This window comes from Aedes albopictus, chromosome 3 (assembly GCF_035046485.1).
Source record: "Aedes albopictus strain Foshan chromosome 3, AalbF5, whole genome shotgun sequence".
In the NCBI taxonomy this organism is placed as follows: domain Eukaryota; kingdom Metazoa; phylum Arthropoda; class Insecta; order Diptera; family Culicidae; genus Aedes; species Aedes albopictus.
Window position 1 is genome coordinate 101896094 of NC_085138.1, and position 20783 is coordinate 101916876.

The 20783-nt window shown below is 40.4% G+C and overlaps 1 protein-coding gene across 9 annotated transcripts in view; it reads left to right on the forward strand.

Moving 5' to 3' along the window:
• The first annotated feature begins 17636 nt into the window (after positions 1-17636).
• LOC109410691 (uncharacterized) overlaps positions 17637-20783 on the forward strand; it is a 61481-nt gene continuing 58334 nt past the window's right edge. For 2 of the 9 annotated variants that reach the window (XM_029874718.2, XM_029874713.2), the window contains exon 1: positions 17637-18327. The gene's annotated coding sequence lies outside the window, so the exon portion shown is untranslated. Of the gene's footprint in view, positions 18618-20783 lie in introns of all 9 variants that reach the window. The other 7 variants (XM_062860780.1, XM_029874711.2, XM_029874705.2 and 4 more) reach the window with 5 other exon arrangements.

The following is a 20783-nucleotide window of genomic DNA, read 5'->3' on the forward strand; positions in this document are numbered from 1 at the left end:
CAGTTACAAATTGGTTTCGCAAGTTTCGACTAGTGATGACGTTTGTTTTCATTTTGCTAGTTGTTATAAAAATGTTATACCTCAGTTTGGCATTACCAACAGGATTTTAATAGGTTTTAATTTTGTTTGTTTCATGAAAACTCAGATGCAACATGTTTGCAACGATGATCATTTCCATTTTAGTTGCAGGTGCTACTTGGGAATCTCCACAAATCATGCATTTAGCATCCATGTGGCAATGTTTCGTTCCGTGCCCCCAACCTTGGCACTGACGGCACTGAGTTGGGTTCTGGAAATTTCCCCCAGGCTTACGAAAATGTTCCCATGTCACTTGGACAAGAAACATTTTCTTCGCCTTTTCCAAATATTTCAAGTTATTTAGATCACTTTTGTTGAAGTGAACTAAATAAAATTCTTGAGAGATACCCTGCCGAGGATTCTCAGAGCGGGTTCTCTTTTTCATTTTTATTACTTGGACTGGAGTGAATCCAAGTAATAAGTTGAGTTCAGTTTTGATCTCATCAGGTGATTTGTCATCACTAGAGAGACCTTTTAATACGACTTTGAACAAGCGTGCAGACCTGTCGTCGTATGTGAAAAATTTATGCTTCTTCTCAGTAAGGTACTTGAGAAGAAGATCCCGATCTTTCAGGGTTTCCGGCAATACGCGGCAGTCTCCTTTCCTGGCAATTTGGAAGGAAACCTTGATTCCCCTTATGGAGTTCAAGATCTCCTGCCTAAAACCAGCAAATTCACAGACGCTGACCACGATTGGCGGCACCCATTGTTTTTTTTAGCAGAAATTGAAGTACCTGGGCTAGAGGCATCCTCAATTTGCTGTTCCGAAAAATTGTTCAGCGTTTCATAAGGATTACTCATTTCAACGAAATTTTCATCCGAAACAATTGTTTTAGTAGAAGGAAGCGGAGAAGCTGAAAGTTCTCCTTTCCTTCTAACTTTGCCGCGTTTAGCGACAGTTTTGAAACCGACTTTTTTGGAAGGAAGCGGTGAATTCAAGGATTCACCCTTCCTTTTGTTCGATGATGCAACCATGATTTAATTTGAAGCGACCTTCCAGGAGGTTTTTTCCCTAATCGGTGTCCAAGTAGGATTACCACCGTTTCACGCCGTTTCACGGAATTTGACTTCCGTAAACGGGTCTAACGAATAATCGAAGGCACGGGTCCAGGCAAGGATCGAAAAGGAATCAGTAGGTATAAATTTAGCGCTGAAAAGTGCTATTGTCGGTAGTACTGAGAAGTACTGTTGAATTGCTTTAGGTAGTAAAACTTCCTGCAGCAGAGAGAGCTTACGTCCGCACAGCACAAGAGTACGATGCGAACTGTGCCCACACATCACTTGTTCATCGATTCAAATCGGCGTATGATACAATCGTTCGAGAACAGCTATGGCAGATTATGCACGAATACGGATTCCCGGATAAACTGATACGGTTGATCAAGGCGACGATGGATCGAGTGATGTGCGTAGTTCGAGTATCAGGGACACTCTCGAGTCCCTTCGAATCTCGCAGAGAGTTACGGGAAGGTGATGGTCTTTCGTGCTTGCTGTTCAACATTGCTTTAGAGGGTGTAATAAGGAGAGCGGGGATAAGCACGAGTGGGACGATTTTCACGAAGTCCGTTCAGCTGCTTGGTTTCGCCGATGATATTGATTATTGCTCGTAAATTTGAGACGATGACCGAGTGGAATGGAGGCGGCTACTATGTACAGCAGAGGCCACCTGGCCTTAGCCTGATCGGTAAGTAAGTACATTTGGCGCCGGGGTGAATCTTTTTTGACCGCAGCTTCTTCTGGAGCCCAGTAAACACTGATAAAATGATTCGCCTTCGTATTCCACGGCAGTTATCAGCAGTTAGAAAGGAACCGAAGTAGAAGAATTCCCATACTAACCACCTCGAAAGTATCTCCATCTATCGTAACATTGCTGTCTAGGCTTGTCCTGTCTCACTCAGTTCCACCTTTTTAGCCGCATTCACCACCAGTCCGATCTTTGCTGCTTCACGTTTCAGGCGGGTGCGTACAGATCTGCCACCGTTCAAAATGTTTTACCATTAAGGTCCATGCCCATGGCACCATGGCACAAATTTCCCAAATGGAGGATAACGTGCCTCTGGAGCCGACCTACTTATACCTGAAGGTCCATGTCATTCGCAAAACAGATAAATTGGCTGGACTTCGTGAAAATTGTGCCTCGGATGTTGAGCCCGAGCCTTTCCAGGGTTCCCCACAGTTCCAAGGCCTTGACTTTTACTTTCCGATCCTTCGCAGGGTCCACAGCTTCGTAGCTTCCGTCCGGATTCAGCTTCGGCTTGACGGCTCCCTAGAGATCTTCCAGCCTCGAGGTACGTTTGAACGGCAAACCTCCACGTAGTCCAGTTCTGTCGTCCGGATAACCACTCAATATCTGGCAGGCTTGAATTTCCTTGTACGGAACTGCCGCTTGATCCCGCTTGACTGATCGTTGCTGGTGCCTGTTTGTACCTATTTGATATAGAACGGTGGAAAATTTTCCTGAAGGAATAACGTGCCACTACCGGGTGACGTAATTTGCTCAATTAAAGCAATCGGAGGCTGTATCGAACGGCTCTGACGTCGAGCGAACTTGCCTACTGATGTAACACAGCAACAACAGTAAGCAACCATGCCCCTCCATCGATTGTGAGGCCCGTCTCTAATAGATAAAGGCGTGCCCTCCACTGACTGACTCAAGATAGCTTTGACATGTTTATCTGGATCATGACAACGACGACGGTGGATGGTTTTCTGAAGCGACTCCTTCGAGCTCTGGGTGAATTTGCGTTGGTTGGCGGCTTCAAAGCTGTCGCCGTCGATGAAAATAAATAATGTTTTCCTGTTTAAATTTAGATTCGGATTTATCTTTAGTCCGATGGCATACTTTGTGTAAACATTCCTCCGGGCAAGGACGTCAGTGCGATTCGTTTTTTTTTCTAAATAGAACACACTGTTATTGTTTAACAAATGTCGAGAATTATACAACCCCGTTGCTGAATTCGCATCGCAACGTCATTGGCTTCTCCATGGTGAAACTCAGAGAAAATCTCCATCAATCGCCATCCGTTGACGTCATTGATGCGCGAATCTTCGGCAATCTTCGGGAAAAATAAAACGACGCACTAGCGAGCGAATGACGTCAGTCGGTTGGTTTGCATCGCAAGCAAGCAGTCGGGAAAATCGCTTTCACTTTTTTCGCTCGTACATTAGTGTCTCTGGGGGTGCTAGGTTCAGTCAGTAAAATGGAAAACAGATGACACAAATACACGAATATACCTACATAGTCGACGCAGACCGGAGGACAACCGGTACTGACTGGCTACCGGCAGACCAGTCGAGACGACGATAGAAATGGCATCCACGACCAGCACGTGGTGCGTCTCGGCGCAAACGCCGACGCGCTGTGGAGCGTTTGTTGGTGTATAAGGAATGGCAAAAGGTTATTGCAACCATAACAAATTGCAAATGCTCCATAGAAAATCAAAAAGTGCTCCATAAAGAATGAACATATGTTCCATGAAAATGTGCAATGATACCCATAAATAATTGAAAACGTTCCATACTTTATAACAAATGTACCGGTAAAACATAAAATTTTCTCATTAAAAGTGAAATTTTGCACCAATAAATAATACTGAAATGCTCCATAATAAAATACAAATGCTCCATAGAAAAATGCAAATACTCCATAAAAAATTAAAATTGTACCCATAAAAAATTGAATATTGCTCCATAGAAAAATTAAATTGCACCATAAAAAATTGAAATTGCACCATAGAAAATAGACAAATGCTTCATAAGTATTATCAAACTGCACCACATAAAATACAATTTGCTCCATAAAAAATTGAATATTCTCAATAACTTTAAACATTTGCACCACTAAAGCAGTGCAATGTAAAGCAATTCAGCTTTGTCGAATTAAATTATGAGAATATGCTATCTATGGAAAGTTTTCATTTTTTCATGGAACAATTAATGTTTTCTATGGTGCAGTTTGATAATACTTATGGAGCATTTGTCTATTTTCTATGGTGCAATTTAAATTTTTTATGGTGCAATTTAATTTTTCTATGGAGCAATATTCAATTTTCTATGGGTACAATTTTATTTTTTATGGAGCATTTGCAATTTTCTATGGAGCATTTGTGTTTTATTATGTAGCATTTCAGTATTATTTATTGGTGCAAAATTTCACTTTTAATGAGACATTTTTTTGTTTTACCGGTACATTTTTTATAAAGTATGGAACGTTTTCAATTATTTATGGGTATCATTGCACATTTTCATGGAACATATGTTCATTCTTTATGGAGCGCTTTTTGATTTTCTATGGAGCGTTTCTATTTATTTATGGGTGCAATAAATAGGCTGCCATAAGGAATATAAGATAGGGTTACCATATCCCAGATGATTATCACGATTACTACTACAGGAGACGAATTGCTTCATTTGTACTATTTTCATTATTCTTGCTGATCGAAGTCCTACGTCAAATTTTCATTTATATCTAGTAACACCGGTAACGCCTCCTGTGGTTTTAATACATTATTTTCCCCTTCTGGTAGCTCTAAACAGAATAAAATCGCACTGCATTTCCTCTTGGCTAATGTTAATGCTCGAGCTACTAGCGAATAGTAATACTGGCCGGTGAGACTAATACCTACTGTACTGAGTACGTATGCTTTCGAAACCGGTTGAAGGAGTGAGAATGGCGGCGCCCCCATTGCACAATGGGTCGAAATTTCGATTATTATCGAATTTTCATGTACCTCGGATCTTTCTTCATAGGAATTTAGCATTTTGGCTATAATTTATAATTAGAAAGTTTTAAAATATTTCATCAGCAGCTGGCTCTACACTTGATTTTACACTTGTAGTTCGAATCCGAATTGAAATCGTCCTGATTCGGATTCGAACTGCTCAGTAGATGTAGAGGCTGAATCTATGGAAGGCATGGTGGTAAGTAAAAAGTGCGTACGAGCAAAAGTGCCGAAAAGTGCTACTTTTCAGCACTCTAAAGAGTGCCGAAAAGTAGTACTTTTCGGCACACTTGCATTAGGGGTGAAAAGTAGGCCATTTCAGCATACTTCAGCCAACTGAAATGTTCAACTTTTCACAACGTAATTACAAAAAAATATTTTCTAGTCTTCCGATGACGAATATATAGCCCATTACACTAGTTTACAAAATAAAATGAAAGTTGTGAACTTCTGCCAACGACCAAAATTTTTGAAGCACAATTTAGCGCTGACTTCGAAACCGACCTTAAAAATTTTTAAATAGAACAGTTTTTGAGTTTTAGTTCAATATCGAGTTTTACAAATCTTTAAAATATGGGATTTAATTAAATTCAAATATCTTGCATTTTGTTCAACCAATTTTAAATCTTTTTCCATAAATTAAAAGCTGAATATAATACCATTCGATCATCTAAAAACAGGTTTTGCGTCAGATTGATGAAATTCAATATATTGGCGAGTTTTAGGGACGATCTCCTTAAATTTTAGCAAAATTTCCAAAAATATATGAAGACATGTATTTTTTTCAATAAGAAAAAACAATTTAAAAATTCTTTCTCAACGTTTATTTGACATAGCATATGTAGGCGAGTTACAGTGAAAAATTCAGCTCCATAGGAGCATTGATTACGGAGAATGAGATGTGTGAAGTGAGCGACTTTGCTTAAAAATAGAACAAAAATCGATGTCAAATCATCAACCTTGTATGGAAAGCCGGAAAAATTTCCGCTCTACTGTAATTTTTTTCCTTCGCGTTTTCGAACTCAGGGCATGATTCTACACCAAAAATGATTAGGGTAGGTAATCAAAAGTTGAACCAAATTGCGGCTTTCCAAAGTAGCGCAAATTTTGAGTGATTTTTTCTCCCACCTGGAAATAATTTACTACGGCAAAATCGTATGTACATGAAAGCCACGGGTATAAGCTTTCTGTTAAGTGGTAAAAAGTTTGTATTTGCACCGAATTTCATTGAAAAATTCGATTTTTTGTCAACAATGATTTTAATCTTAATTTGAACCATCGTAATCATAATTTGAACCAATTTTAATCTTAATTTGAACTACTGGCGGCAGCAGCTCGAGCATCTCCCACAACAGCCAATTTCGTGCTGAGCAATAGAAAAACACATGGAACTGCTAATTCCCATAACTATTTTTTATTAGGCAGTGGAATTTCATCTAAGAATGTTCTAAACTCTTCAGGAACTTGGAAACTAAATTTGGAATTTTTCACCCCTCAAGAGTAAACAAAACAACCACTAGCGCAATCTGCAGGCCAACACTGGAAGCTCGCCCCCATTTACTAGTTCAAATTTAGATTACAAATGGTTCAACTTAAGATAACATTCTCCAAGTAAGAATTACTTAAATTTGATAATTTTATGACAGATAATGCAGAATGTTATTCGGTTGGTCGATTCTACGAAAAATAAGCTTTCATTTGACGTGTTCACATGTTGCGTGTGATACAACGCATGAGCTGTACGAGTGCACCGAAAATGTGCTTTCTCTGGGGGGAAATGGGTTAAATCACAGTGATTTTTCAATTGCCTGTTTTCCATGACAAAAACGCTTTTTTTAATGCTTAAAAGTCCATGTTATCAGGTTATATTTCGGAAAGCTGTTTAGCATCTTTTCCGGGACAATATTTGCCTAAAAAGCACGTCGTTTAATGAATTTCGAAATGGTTCAAATTAAGATTACAATTTGACTAGTTCAAAGTTTGATTTCTTACCCTATTAGCTTACCGAGTTCAAAAATGCTGTAAACTAGTGTTATTATTATTAGCTTTATTATGGAGATTTTCAGTCCGCTGCTGGTTCATCTCCAAAATAGAAAGGAAAAGATCTGAAGATGCCTTAAGGGTATCAGCAGATTACAGAGCTTTAGCAGAGTAGTTGCCATAAATCTACTTATTTCTAATCAAACCTATCTTCTCATATGGGCCAGAAGGGCTACAAAAATATACTGTCAATCAGAGTTGCTCTCTGTCACTATCAATGGTAGGCAAACTGCCGATTTTGATAGGCTGACTGCGATCCAAGCCAGCGTGTGCTCTGTTGAGTCACCGCGTCACCGTCACTTTTCTTTTCCCATCATAACTGAACTGATTGCGATGGCGGGTAGATATCACTGATAGACCATCTTCAGTTTGGTTCTGATCGTCGAGCCGTGTAGATCGTTTTTAATAGAGCGGAGCAGAGGTGACGAAAAGTTCTCGTGTGTGAGTTAGTTGAGACCACCACATTGGTGGCGGAATCCAAGGCCGACGATGTCGGCGTTTAGACGAAATGCGTTCCTGATCGATTTCAGCAACCTACCCAAGCTACCGAAACAAGAGGAAGCTCATCTTTTCGTAAACCAGAAGCTAAACCTGGGTTACGATGACGTTGACGCGATTCAATTAAGCAATGCGAAGTTTGCGCTCATTGTCGAGTGCGCCACCCTGGAGCTGGCAATCAACACAGTCAACAAGCACGACCGTAATCATTTCATCGAAGTCGACAAGAAGAAATATCTAATTTCCCTCAGTATGGACGATGGTGGCACAGATGTGAAACTTCACGATCTGCCGCCTCGAATGGATAATAAACTGATCGAAGACTGGATGGCACAGTATGGTGAAATCATATCAATTCGCGAGTTCAAGTGGACAGACAAGGTGTTTTTCAAGAACAAAAACAATGGTGTGCGCATAGTGAGGATTCGTTTGCAAAAGCCGATTCCGTCGTATATCACGGTTCATGACGAAGAAACATACGTAACCTACAAAAATCAGACTCCCACGTGCCGCCATTGTGGGTACAAGGCTCACCGTGGTCGGGGATGCGTGGAGAACAAAATGGTTCTGGCAGAACGAGATGGTCGATCTGTAAACGATAGGATGGAACGAGCAAGGTCATCATATGCTGATGTAGTGACGAAGTCTGGCGACCTGAACAAATACCATGAGAGGATGGAAGATGAACCACGTGACCTGAACATTACCACGGCAGCTACTGGTGAGAGTACCCAAGCGGCTGGTAGTAGTTTGATGACAATAGGTGAGGGGAAACAGGGAGAACGGCTCTCGCAGCATCCGATAACAAAAGATAACCCAGTATTGGCGAACGTTCATGAACTAACACTAACTAACAAAACTGATGAGTCTACGGAGATGGATTCTGAACTGGATTCGGATGACCCGAATACTGAAACTAACACTACTAATCAGAAAAATGATAAAAAATCGAATACTAACACGACTAACAAAAGTACGAAGCACAAAAGACAAGAGACTAATACCACAACTGATGAGGAGAGGCTTAGACCCAGGCCGAAACGAAAAAACATATAAGTGTTAGCTGGTTTTCTTCAATTTCATAGCTGAACAATTTTTCTTCTTATTATTATTATTTTTTCTCGTGATGGATTGTTTGACTTACTATTTTTGCAGTGTTAATTTAAATGCTTTTTCGAATCAGACTAAAATCAATGCTTTCAGATCGTTTATTAGATCAATGGAACTTGATATTATTCTATTGCAAGAGGTTCACGGACGGTATTTCGATTTTCCTGGCTATAAAGTTATATACAACATAGATAACATGCGTCGTGGTACTGCCATAATACTTAGAGACTAAATATATTCGTATTAAAGCTATTGACAAAAGCTTAGACACACGTATAACAACTGTGCTACTCGAGAATAATGTTCTTGTATGCTCGATTTATGCTCCATCTGGTAGCCAGAAACGCAAGGAGAGAGAAGATTTTTTCAGACTGGTTCTTCCTTTTTACTTGAACAGGCCGTGCAGTTCACTGGTAATGGGAGGTGATTACAATTCAGTAACACACGCAAAAGACTCTACGAGTGGAAATAACATAAGTCCACAATTGAAAAACTTGATACAGAACGCTAGACTCATTGACACTTGGGAAAAGATACACTAAAACGACATTGAATACTCATTCATAAGACCAAATTGTGGATCAAGGATAGACAGAATCTATGTTGATCAAAGTCTGAAGGACAAAATTGTTGATGCAAAACTACAAAATAAATGCTTTACTGATCATAAAGCTATCATTAGTCGATTGAAGATGCCAAAGTGCAGTAAAAGAGATGGTAGGGGCGTCTGGACATGCAGGGCAGAGGTCTTGAATGATGAAGTTCTAGCTGAGTTACAAACTAAATGGATTTATTGGACAAGTCGTCGACGTTTTCATAGATCTTGGATGGACTGGTGGATTTGTTTTGCAAAACCCAAATTGATTTCGTTTTTAAAATGGAAATCAAAACAACAATTCAGAGTATTTAATGAAACCATGGAATATTACTATTTTTGTCTCAAAAGATGTTACGACGATTACGGTAGTGCGAGAGGGGATCTTTTTAAAAATATCAACAAAATTAAAGCGAAAATGCTATCACATCAGCGAAAATTTTCATTCTTCTACAAAAGATGTAATGAAACGTACATTCAAGGCGAAGAAACTAGTACTTTCCACGTAGGACAAAAATTTCAGAAACGACAAAAATCAAGATTTGAAAAACTAACGATAGGCGATACCACTTTTGAAGATTCTACTGACATTGAACACAAAATATTTGATTATTTTCGAAATCTATTTCAAGAAACCCACATCGATCATGATATTAATTTTTCACCCCAAAAATCGATTCCCAATGCTTGTGCAGCGAACGATTCTTTGATGAACAGGTTCACAGTGGATGAGGTTTTCAAATCCATTTGTTCAAGTGCTTCTAAGAAATCCCCTGGACTTGACGGATTGACAAAAGAATTTTATGTAAAATGTTGGGATATAATATCAACAGAAATTACTTATGTAATGAATGATGCTATTCATTTATTTATTTATTTATTTATTTATTCAGTTTCGTCAAACAACGTAGACTAGTACATATACATACAGTTTTTGTTTCATTTCTTAAAGCTATAGTACATATTATTAATAAAATACATATAAGAAAATATATAAATAGTGTATGCTGGGGGATGTGTGTATAATTTGTGCTTTTTAAATATTTTAAGTACTACTACTGATGTTATTTCTTATAGTGTTAAAATATTTCTTTAAATTATGCCGCGACATAGTTAAGTCAATAGTTTCACAGTGTTGATTATAAATGTTCATGATTTGATTCAAAGGTTCATTTTTGGCATAGTTTGTGCGACTATGGGTAGTTTTAAACAAGTGTCGATTTCGCAATTGTTGTGAGGGTATGTAAAAGTTTAATTTTGATAAGATTTCAGTTGAATCAATTCGCTGCGAAACGATGTCGTTAACAAATAAAACCATTGCAGTTTCACGACGCTGCTTCAGTGTTTGAATATTGATAAGCCTACAGCGCGCTTCATAAGATGGAAGAGGAAAAGTAGTCCAACCTAATTTTCGAAGAGCATATAGTAGAAATTGCTTTTGTACTGATTCTATTCGATCGATATGCTCACTTTGAAATGGGGACCAGACAATGTTACAATATTCCAGAATTGACCTAACATAGGCAACATATAATGTTTTTATTGTGTAGGGGTCGTCAAAATTAAAGCTAAAGCGTTTTATGAAGCCAAGCATGTTATTTGCCCTATGTATAATGGTATTGTAGTGGTCATTGAAATTAAGTTTAGAATCTAAGATTACTCCTAAATCCCTAACTCTACTACATTTTTCCACATACTGATTCCTAAGGAAATTGATATATTTGGTGTGTTTCGTTTTCTGCTGAATGATATTAAATTACACTTTTTGATGTTTAATTGTAGTAGGTTTTTCGAACACCATGTGTGGAATATGCGAATTTCATTCTGAAATATGTTGATGTCTTCTTGATTCCTTATTTCCATATATAGTTTCATATCGTCGGCATAAATAAGCACTTTTGTTTTCTTCAGGATGAAGGAAATGTCGTTAATGTAAAGAATAAATAAAAGAGGGCCCAGATGGGATCCTTGAGGCACTCCTGAAGTGACTTGAATGGGATGTGATGTTTTTCCTTTGACTTTTATTATTTGTTGGCGGTTTGTAAGGTACGATTCAAGCCATTTAAGAAGTCGGGGTTCTATACCCATTTTTTGCAATTTGAAGAGTAGCATTCGAATATCAATGCGGTCGAATGCCTTGCTAAAGTCAGTGTAAAGAGCTTCTACGTGATTGTGACAACTGCTGGTGTTGAGCCTCAAATACATCAAAAAATCAACGCACATTATCTGATCATCTATAGATCATACTGTAGCACGGTTCTGTTACATCATCAACCCGAGGGTCGAGTGATCGAATCCCGGTTTCGCAGAAATTAGCAAAAAAAAACTAACAACCTTCTATAACGTGCCCCAAACATCAAAAGTTGCACAAGAGAGCGAGAGAAAAAAAAATGAAAAATGAGAAGAGAATGGGAGGAGAATAGGTATGAAGCGGGGAAAATGAGCAGGGCGAAAATTTTTGTTTTATTTTTGACAATCGGAGGGACAGGAAGGTTAAGCATTTAATCAGCCGTATATCGGGCCAAAATCTGCATCTAGATCTGCATTTAAGTAGCATTTATGGCGCATATACGGCAAATTGGCATTAAATAACCTGCTGTAAAGGCGCATGTATTGCTAAATAAATGCCACTTTAAGGACAAACGTCTTGAAATCCCGCTTGAACAGTGCATCAGAACTTCAGACGCACAAATCTCGAGAAGCAAGCTTCAAACAACAGTGTGTTTTATTATTCTGTTCTTGCTCACTTGTAATAAGCTTAAAATAAGAAGCTCAGGTGCGCTGGTTTTGTTTACGAAGAGATTTGTGCCCTCGAAATCGTGAGTAGGTGCCAAAGTCGGCCATTGTGGCGGCCATTTTGGGATTCTAGCAAGTCTGTCCTTAACTGCTTATTGGTTACCTGGGTATCGTGACAAATTAGCGTGTTACGAAGGCCTGGTTTTCAAATCACACCAAATTGTTGTCCCAAAAATACTACGACGGAAGATGCTGACGATCGTTCACTCAGGGCATACAGGCATTCAAGGTTGTATCAATAGAGCGAAACAACAGCTGTTTTGAGTAGGAATGACAACGGAAATAAAAAGCATGGTGAACGCGTGCATAGTTTGTCAGAAGCATCAAAATTCGAATCAGAAACACACAATCATCAACAACGAGGTGCCAAGTCTACCATTTGAAATAGTCGGGTCCGACTTGTTCCACTTCCAGGGACAAGACTTCGTATTGATAGCAGACAGCTACTCCGGATACTTCGATTTCGAACGTCTGAAGGAAGCAACTAGTGGGTCGGTAATTGCGATTCTAAAACGATGGTTTGCTTGTCATGGAATTCCCCGAGTACTCTATACTGACAACGGTCCGCAATACTTATCAAGAGAGTTTGCACATCTCAGTAAACGATGGTCTTTCGATCACGTCACTTCTAGTCCCCACTTTCCAAGAAGTAATGGTCTGTCAGAAAGGTTCGTCCAAACCGCTAAAGCATTACTGAAAAAGTGTTCTGAAGACAAAACGGACATTGATCTAGCTCTATTGTTATACAGAAATACCCCAAGAGACAAAGAGTTAGCATCGTCCAGTCAGCGGCTAATGGGACGACGTTTGCGAACACCTTTGCCAAGCACTCAGAAAGTTTTGCAGCCAGCTTTGGTCGACAAAGTTACCGAGAATCTAACAGCCAAACGTCGGCAACAAAAGGAGTATGCAGACATAGGAAGCAAGGAGGCTCCAGAGTTCACTGAGACGCAGCAAGTCATGATACGAAGCATGAAGTCAAAGACTTGGGAAAGAGGAGAAATCGAAAAGAAGTTGGATCAACCCAGGTCATACCAAGTTAAACTTGCAGATGGTCAGATAGTTCGCCGAAATGTCCGGGATATAAGGAAAGCACAGCAGCTATCAAGTGCAGTATCGAATGGTGGTTCGGTTGTGCATTTGGAAACTGTTCCGTAGCCGCCCCAACTATCCTCGGAAGAGGGACAACGTACTCCAGCGGCCGTTCACCAAGAGGTATCTTCGAACGAGGTCCATGAAGAAGCCGAGGTCGATCAACGCACAAGAAGTGGTCGAGTGATTCGCTCTACACGAAACAATGACTACGAGTATTATTGATGTTCTTTGAAAAGGGGAGATGTAACATGATTAGTGCTTAATAGCCCCTCGTTAATGTTCATATACATCATAGACGCAAACATAGATCACACACACAGTCACACACCATACCTTTGTACAGTATCTCGAGAGCATAATAAATCAGTTTGTTAAAGACACGCATACGAGTCACACGCCATTCCCACAGTAAGGATGGTATCGCAGCTGAACTCATGAAGATGGGCCCAGAAAAGTTGGCCACCTGTATGGATCGGCTGATAGTCAGGATCTGGAAAACCGAACAGCTACGGGAGGAGTGGAAGGAAGGGATAATCTGCCACATTCACAAGAAAGGCGACCATTTGGAATGTGAGAACTTCAGAGCGATCACTATTTTGAATGCTGCCTACCAGGTACTATTCCACATCATCTTCCGTCGTCTGTCACCTAAAACGAATGAGTTCGTGGGAAGTTATCAAACCGGCTTCATTGACGGCCGGTCGACAACGGATCAGATCTTCACCGTTCGGTAAATGCTCCAGAAATGCCGCGAATACCAGGTCCCAACGCATCACCTGTTCATCGACTTCAAAGCGGCATTCGACAGTATCGACCGCGCAGAGCAATGTAGAATCATGGACGAAAATGGCTTTTCTGGGAACCTGACTAGACTGATTTAAGCAACGATGGCCGGTGTGCAAAACTGCGTAAGGGTTTCAGGTGAACTATCCAGTTCATTCGAATTTCGACGGGGACTACGACAAGGTGATGGACTTTCCTGCCTACTATTCAACATCGCTCTGGAAGGCGTGATGCGACGAGCCGGGCTCAACAGCCGGGGTACGATTTTCACAAAATCCGGTCAATTCGTGTGCTTTGCGGACGACATGTACATTATCGCTAGAACATTTGGAACGGCGGCAGAGCTGTACACCCGCCTGAATCGCGAAGCAGTGAAGGTCGGACTGGTGGTGAATGCCTCAAAAACAAAGTACATGCTGGTAGGCGGAACCGAACACGACCGGATCCGTCTGGGCAGTAATGTTACGATAGACGGGGATACATTCGAGGTGGTGGAGGAATTCGTGTTCCTCGGATCCTTACTGACGGCTGACAACAACGTGAGTCGTGGAAATCGGAGGCGCATCATCAGCGGAAGTCGGGCCTACTACGGGCTCCAGAAGAAGCTGCGGTCGAAAAAGATTCACCCACACACCAAATACACCATGTACAAAACGCTAATTAGAACGGTGGTCCTCTATGGACCATTCTCGAGGAAGACCTGCAAGCACTCGGAATTTTCGAGCGACGCGTGCAAGGACGATCTTTGGCGGTGTACAGGAGAACGGTGTGTGGCGGAGAAGGATGAACCACGAGCTCGCTGCACTTTACGGCGAACCCAGCATCCAGAAAGTGGCCAAAGCCGGAAGGATACGGTGGGCAGGGCATGTTGCGAGAATGCCGGACAACAACCCTGCAAAGCTGGTGTTTGCAACTGATCCGGTTGGCACAAGAAGGCGTGGAGCGCAGAGAGTACGATAGGCGGACCAGGTGGAGCGTGACCTGGCGAGCATTGGGCGCGACCGAGGATGGAGAGCGGCAGCCACAAACCGAGTATTGTGGCGTACTATTGTTGATTATGTCTTGTCTTAACCCTCTAATACCCAAATTTTTAATTTTGATCTAAATATCATTTTTCGTCATCTAAAATCGATTTTTCATCAGTCAACGACCACATCTCGAAGCGGACAGACGTTCTGTTCACTCGCTCGTTCGTTTTTGTGCTCGCGGTTAATTGGTGGTATAACAATAGAATTGTACGATCGAAATGTCGGGTCTATCGGTAAAAAATACATTGGCTTTTCTTTTTCCTGGAGACGCCGCGCAACCAGCCGTGATGGATATGGTGCGTTTTATCAAAACGCTCAACGGCGACCCGTCGTTGATGGATACAGCGTACAAGATTTCGGATGAAAAGTCTGTTTTCATCCGCTTCAAAACCGAAGAAGCCATGAATTTTGTGCTCGCTAACAATGACAAGACACTGCCTTTCCATTATTCCAATGGCAATAAAGTGGATGTCCGTATGTCGGTAGCAGGGAATACACGCTACGTGCGCGTGTTCGATCTGCCTCCAGAAGTGTCCGATGCCGATCTAGTAGCAGTAATGCAGAGGTATGGGAAAGTGAAGCGTACCGTACGTGAGCGGTTCCCGGCAGAATGTGAACTGGACATGTTCACTGGTGTTCGTGGTCTTTACATGGACATTGAGAAAGAGATTCCGGATATTCTCTATTTCCGCAATCGGAAAGGTAGAATATACTACGAAGGAGTAACACTGAAGTGTTTTGCCTGCAAGTCAGATACGCATTTAAAGAAAAGTTGCCCAGTAGTTCGAGAACGACAGTGCGCGAAAGCGCAGAAGCAGCCGACGGCAGTGCTTGAGACTGCTGACCGAAAAGAAGAAGAAGAAGACAAAAGCGCATCTTTCGCAGCAGCAGCAGCAGCAGCAGCAGCAGCAGCGGTCAATACGGATTCTCACACCAGTAAAAACACAGACGAGAAGAAACAGCAGAAAACAAAAAAGATCGATGCTAAGCGACAACGGTCGTCCGATACGGATCCAGATTCGGACGTTGCGGACAGCCAGACCCACAAGAAGAAGATTAACCCGTCGATGAGCGACAGCGACGACAGCCTCATCATCGTACCCGATTCTTCTCCTAACAAGTGTAGGGTGCGGATTCCAACCTACGAATGGATCTCAGATGAAAAAGAACGACAATCGACAATCGAAGAGGATAAGCAGAGGATCGCCATCGTAACCAATACCACGGTGGATGAAATAGTGTTTTATCATAATTAGTTTTTTTTTTCGTTTTATTTTTTTTATATTACTGTATAACAAAAAATAGAAGAATCGGCTCCGTAAAGTGTAACACACGCCTGAGCCTACCAAATAAATAAACTAGTAAAAAAATCGATTTGAACATGTTTTGGAAGATGATTCTTTTTAATTCTCGATTTCGTAAATTTCAGTTTTTGATTTTTCTCATTTTTATTTTTGAACATCCCCAAACTTTTATATTTTTCCTGGAAGCCAATTTGGGGAACGGATTTTTTGAGATGAAAACATTTCGAGATTTTATGATTATTGTTGAAATATAATTATTTTAAAATTTTTTCATAGAAAATTTTATCTTCCGTGTAATTTTAAGGAAAATAATTTTAGAGTGTATTCGATTCCCTTAAACTATTAAACAAGGATAGAATGATTTGGGAAAAATTTAAAATATGTTAATTGTAGCGATTCAATACAAAATAAACAATGACTTCCAAAAGGTGACTAAAACATTAATTTTTCAATGATTTTTAAAAAATGTAAATACGCTTTAACATACACCAAAAGTTATTTTGAGATATACAGAACAGTCCTAAATATCAGCCAAAAATATAAAAAAAATGATTTTCCACGAAACAAAAATTACAAAAATGCTCAAACTATACCCCGTCTAAAGGCGGGATTGGGTATTAGAGGGTTAATGATGTTGAACAAATAAATGTATCGTACTTTTTAATTCCGCCCTATTTTGCTTATCCTTTGACAGATACGCGTTTTTCGACTACCACTTGTAATCTTCCTCTGTGTCAGTCCTCCACTGAGTGGATAACTGACACTGAGGAAGATTACAAGTGGTAGTCGAAATACGCGTATCTGTCAAAGGATAAGCAAAATAGGGCGGAATGAAAATGTACGATACTGATTACACTACGTATATAACATCCCTATTCCCACCCAATAGGATTTTTTGCAGCCAACATCAATTGGGTTGTTTAGTGAACAAAATATTGCTATTTTCTATATCCTAATAGAAAGAGCTCATTTTTCTGAGTATAACGTGATTTTATTGCGTTCCAATACCTTTGTTTTGATGGTTAAATAAACAAAACAGTTTCTATTTTTGTGGCTAGAATGACAGTTCAATCGATAAAATGACAGTTCATCCCGAACAAAAAAAAATCCCCATACAAACTTTAAATGCATTTTAAAAATAGTTCCCGGGCACCAAAAATGATGAAATTTTGGATTTCGACTATTTTTTGGACGGAGATTCCGATTATGGAATAATCTGGATACCCCTAAAGAACCCAATTGGGTTCCCCCATTGACAATGCATTTGAGTTCCCTAAACATTGGTACAACATGCGGGAATCGAAAATGTGACGTCATCGCACTCTGGTGGATTACATTCTTTCCTGGAGGAATCTTGCCATTTTGTCAGTTTCAGGTATTCTACAAACTCCATCGATCGTCTGCCAACACTGCCACCCTGATGAAGCGCGTATACAAATCACCCACATCTCCCATCAACAGTAGTAGGTACGAGCGTGCAGCAGGGCAATCTCACGACACTTTACTAACACTCTCACATCCGTTGTTGTAGCCGTCTTCGTTGTAGGTATCATGAGGGGGATAGACAGACACACAACCCGAACCCATATGTAAACGGCAAGCGAACGAGAGCGGGTGGATGCCGGCATCGGTCGTAGTGGGTGGTGGGTGGTGGACGCCACTGGTTTTCCACTTTTCAGCCAATTTTCTCGGTCGAGGTTTCTTGGCTGGCAGTTTTCCTTCAATCTTTGCAGCTTGCGGTTGTTCGTTGATCATCGGTTTGTTGGTCCGGCCGTTGTGCCTTTTCGTTGTGCGCTTTCGGTGTGTTCTCTATCCTCCCTCCTTTTCGCACACTCTGCGTTTCCCGCATCATCTCTTCTCGGACGGATTTTCCGCACCTTGGCTGTTGTTGTTGGGGTGGCTGGGCTGACTGTGCGGCGCGAGTGCGGAAATGGTGTGCGATGTCGTCGTCGCGGTGTAAAATCTTCTACTCCTACGCGTTCGTCTAGCTAGAGCTCTGGGAGTGTGCTGCTGGCTGCTAAATGCCGTTCGGGGGATCTATTTTTCTCCCCAACATCGCAGTTATTTCGACAACGGACGGAGGAGAATCTCAAAATAAATGCACCCAAGTTATCGAATTGTGATTTGAGACGAACCGGTTGGTTTGTTCCGTGGACCAACTTTCCAGTAGTGGCGGGTGGAATTCAGTGAGATAATCGCGAGAGAGTACCAACGCGTAACCAAGAAGTGAAAGAAGTGAATGCTGGCTGCTGAGCTGCAAGTGCTTCAATAAATAACGTGTAGGAAAAATAATGCTCCGGGCAGAAAAATAACAAAATTTGACGGAAAGCAAACGTGCAAATGAGTGCGCCTGGTGGTGGGGTTTGATGGCGGGACTCGGACCAAAACGGACGGGATGTGTGAGGAATCTGTCGAGATGAAGAAAATGTGGCCCATTAATATTTAACGGCAGCAACAACAGTAGTGGAGGAAAAATTTGTGCTTTCAGCAAACATCGACTTTGCCTTCGGATGCTGCACCATACTGTGGGAGAGAAACCAGTGATAAAGATAGAAGGATTGATTCTGCTGTAAGTCAAGACGAATAGTTGCATGCACAAAGAGAATGAGCTGACTTCTTCAAGTCAGTAGATCTACAATTGAGAAAAATAAAACTACTAACGTGATTAAATCTAAAAGATTTATTTTGATGCACAGATGATGGAAAATTCGAGACTAGTCAACACATCTCATGAAGTTACACGAATAAGTATAAGGGTGATGTTTGCGAATGGTTCGTGAATAATATGTGTTTTGTTGAAAATACCAAATTGCATGACAAAGAACACCACTCTTTTTGATTTATTACGTAAATTTGGATTAAATATCACTACATATTAGCATCATAAAAACTACTTGATTGTAATGAAATTGTTAAGAGAGATGAGTGATGTAATATTTCCTCAATACAAACATAATTGTTTTTCTACATCCACCCGTTATAATGGGAATTTTGAAAATTCTCAAAAGAGGTAGATTTTTGTCTTCCTTTTGAGTAATTTGAATTCATTGTTAAATGTTTTCTAATTAGATCGTAATGGTCAAAACATTTTGCACGAAAACACCATTTTTTTCGGGCCTGTGCTATGGCCAAGTATTAAGTATTATTATTATTATTATTATTATTTATTTTACCTCAAAATTTTGAAAGCAAAGCATAGATAACCGTACACATCGTAGTTGCTACTCCGTGATTGACCAGAACAATCGAAGTTGCACAGAGATCCAATGAATGGTGCTGGGGACTACCTACACACTCTCAATGTGCACAATTCGAGAGTTCAATATTTTAAAGTCAATACCGGCGCCAGTCACGCCCTTACGGTCATCGGGAAAGGGAAGGAATGTTAGTTCGACGAACCGTTGTCACTAGAAACCGTGGAATCCACAGCATCCACAGAGGTCCAATTTCTTATATGGGAAACAGTATATTGAGCATTCATCCATAATACCAGGAGCTCTAACTAACATTTAAAAAATTTGGAAATATTGATTTTGTATCTTGTTACAGCACTGAATAGCTGCTGATGGAAAAAGTGCTGAATTTTTGATAAAGAACACAAACAAGTTCAACCACTACAAAAGTCTATTGATACAAGTAATACAATTGCTTTCAAAAGTTTATTTATAAGTTCTTGTGTATATTAGATATCTGCAATGGAGCAAGAGATCAAAATTACACTTTTGGCTACGAAATTGACATTACATATGATTAGTACGAGAAATTCTTACAGTTCGACTTCAAAGTGTCTTACAAATCGCTCCCCGCTACTCCCCGCGGGGAGATTTCGTTCAAATGCTCGTTTATGTATGCAGAATCGGTTAAAGAAAAATAAAACTGCCAAGAGCTGCCAAAACAATAGCGCCATGATGATATGTGTATAGTAAAATTGTATGAAAAACATCAATTTTGTTCGAAGAAATCGACAAAAAATGAAAATGCCTTTAAAATGAAATTGAGCGCTAAATCATTTTCCAATACATTCATGTGGGCTAAAACTAGCAGACTACTATGATTTGGAAATTTTTGCCAGGTATTTTCAAATCTGGACCACTGTGGCATCCCCACAGTTGTCTCAGGAAGGGGTATTTGTTAGTAGGGTAGGGTAAGGCGGGGATCTTCGAGCCACCTTTGGTAGGTGATATGATCCACTAGTTATATGAAAATAGACGACACGGTCTCCATCCCGATTATGATTTATTCGGTCGCGATAGTAAGGGTACTGCACATACGTCAACAATCGTTCATTATTAAACGCGTCACCGCATTGATCGTTTACTTAGTCTAGTCTAGTCTAGTCTGCACATACACAGAATATTAAACGCGCCACCGCATTGATCGTTTACTTCACCGTGAAACCTGACTTTCCCACGATAGTAATCACGCTCTTCTGATTCCGCATTCAATATTCGCGTCCCCATCTCCGTACCGAGAAAACCGACCGACTCCCACAGTATTGAACTTGGAGTACACGGAGAATAAACTTTCAAGCTTAGATAGCTATTTTAGATTTTTTTAGAATTATGTATTTTACTAAGAGTAGTTCCATGTGTTACCTGTGATCGACAGTCGTTGAGGTATTTATGCCAATTATTATTTTCAATATGCTCAATGATTGTGGTGAACTGCAATTACTTTCTGCTAACATTTTTATTGCTTCAATATTAGGCCAGCACCAGAGCTACAAGATTAATTT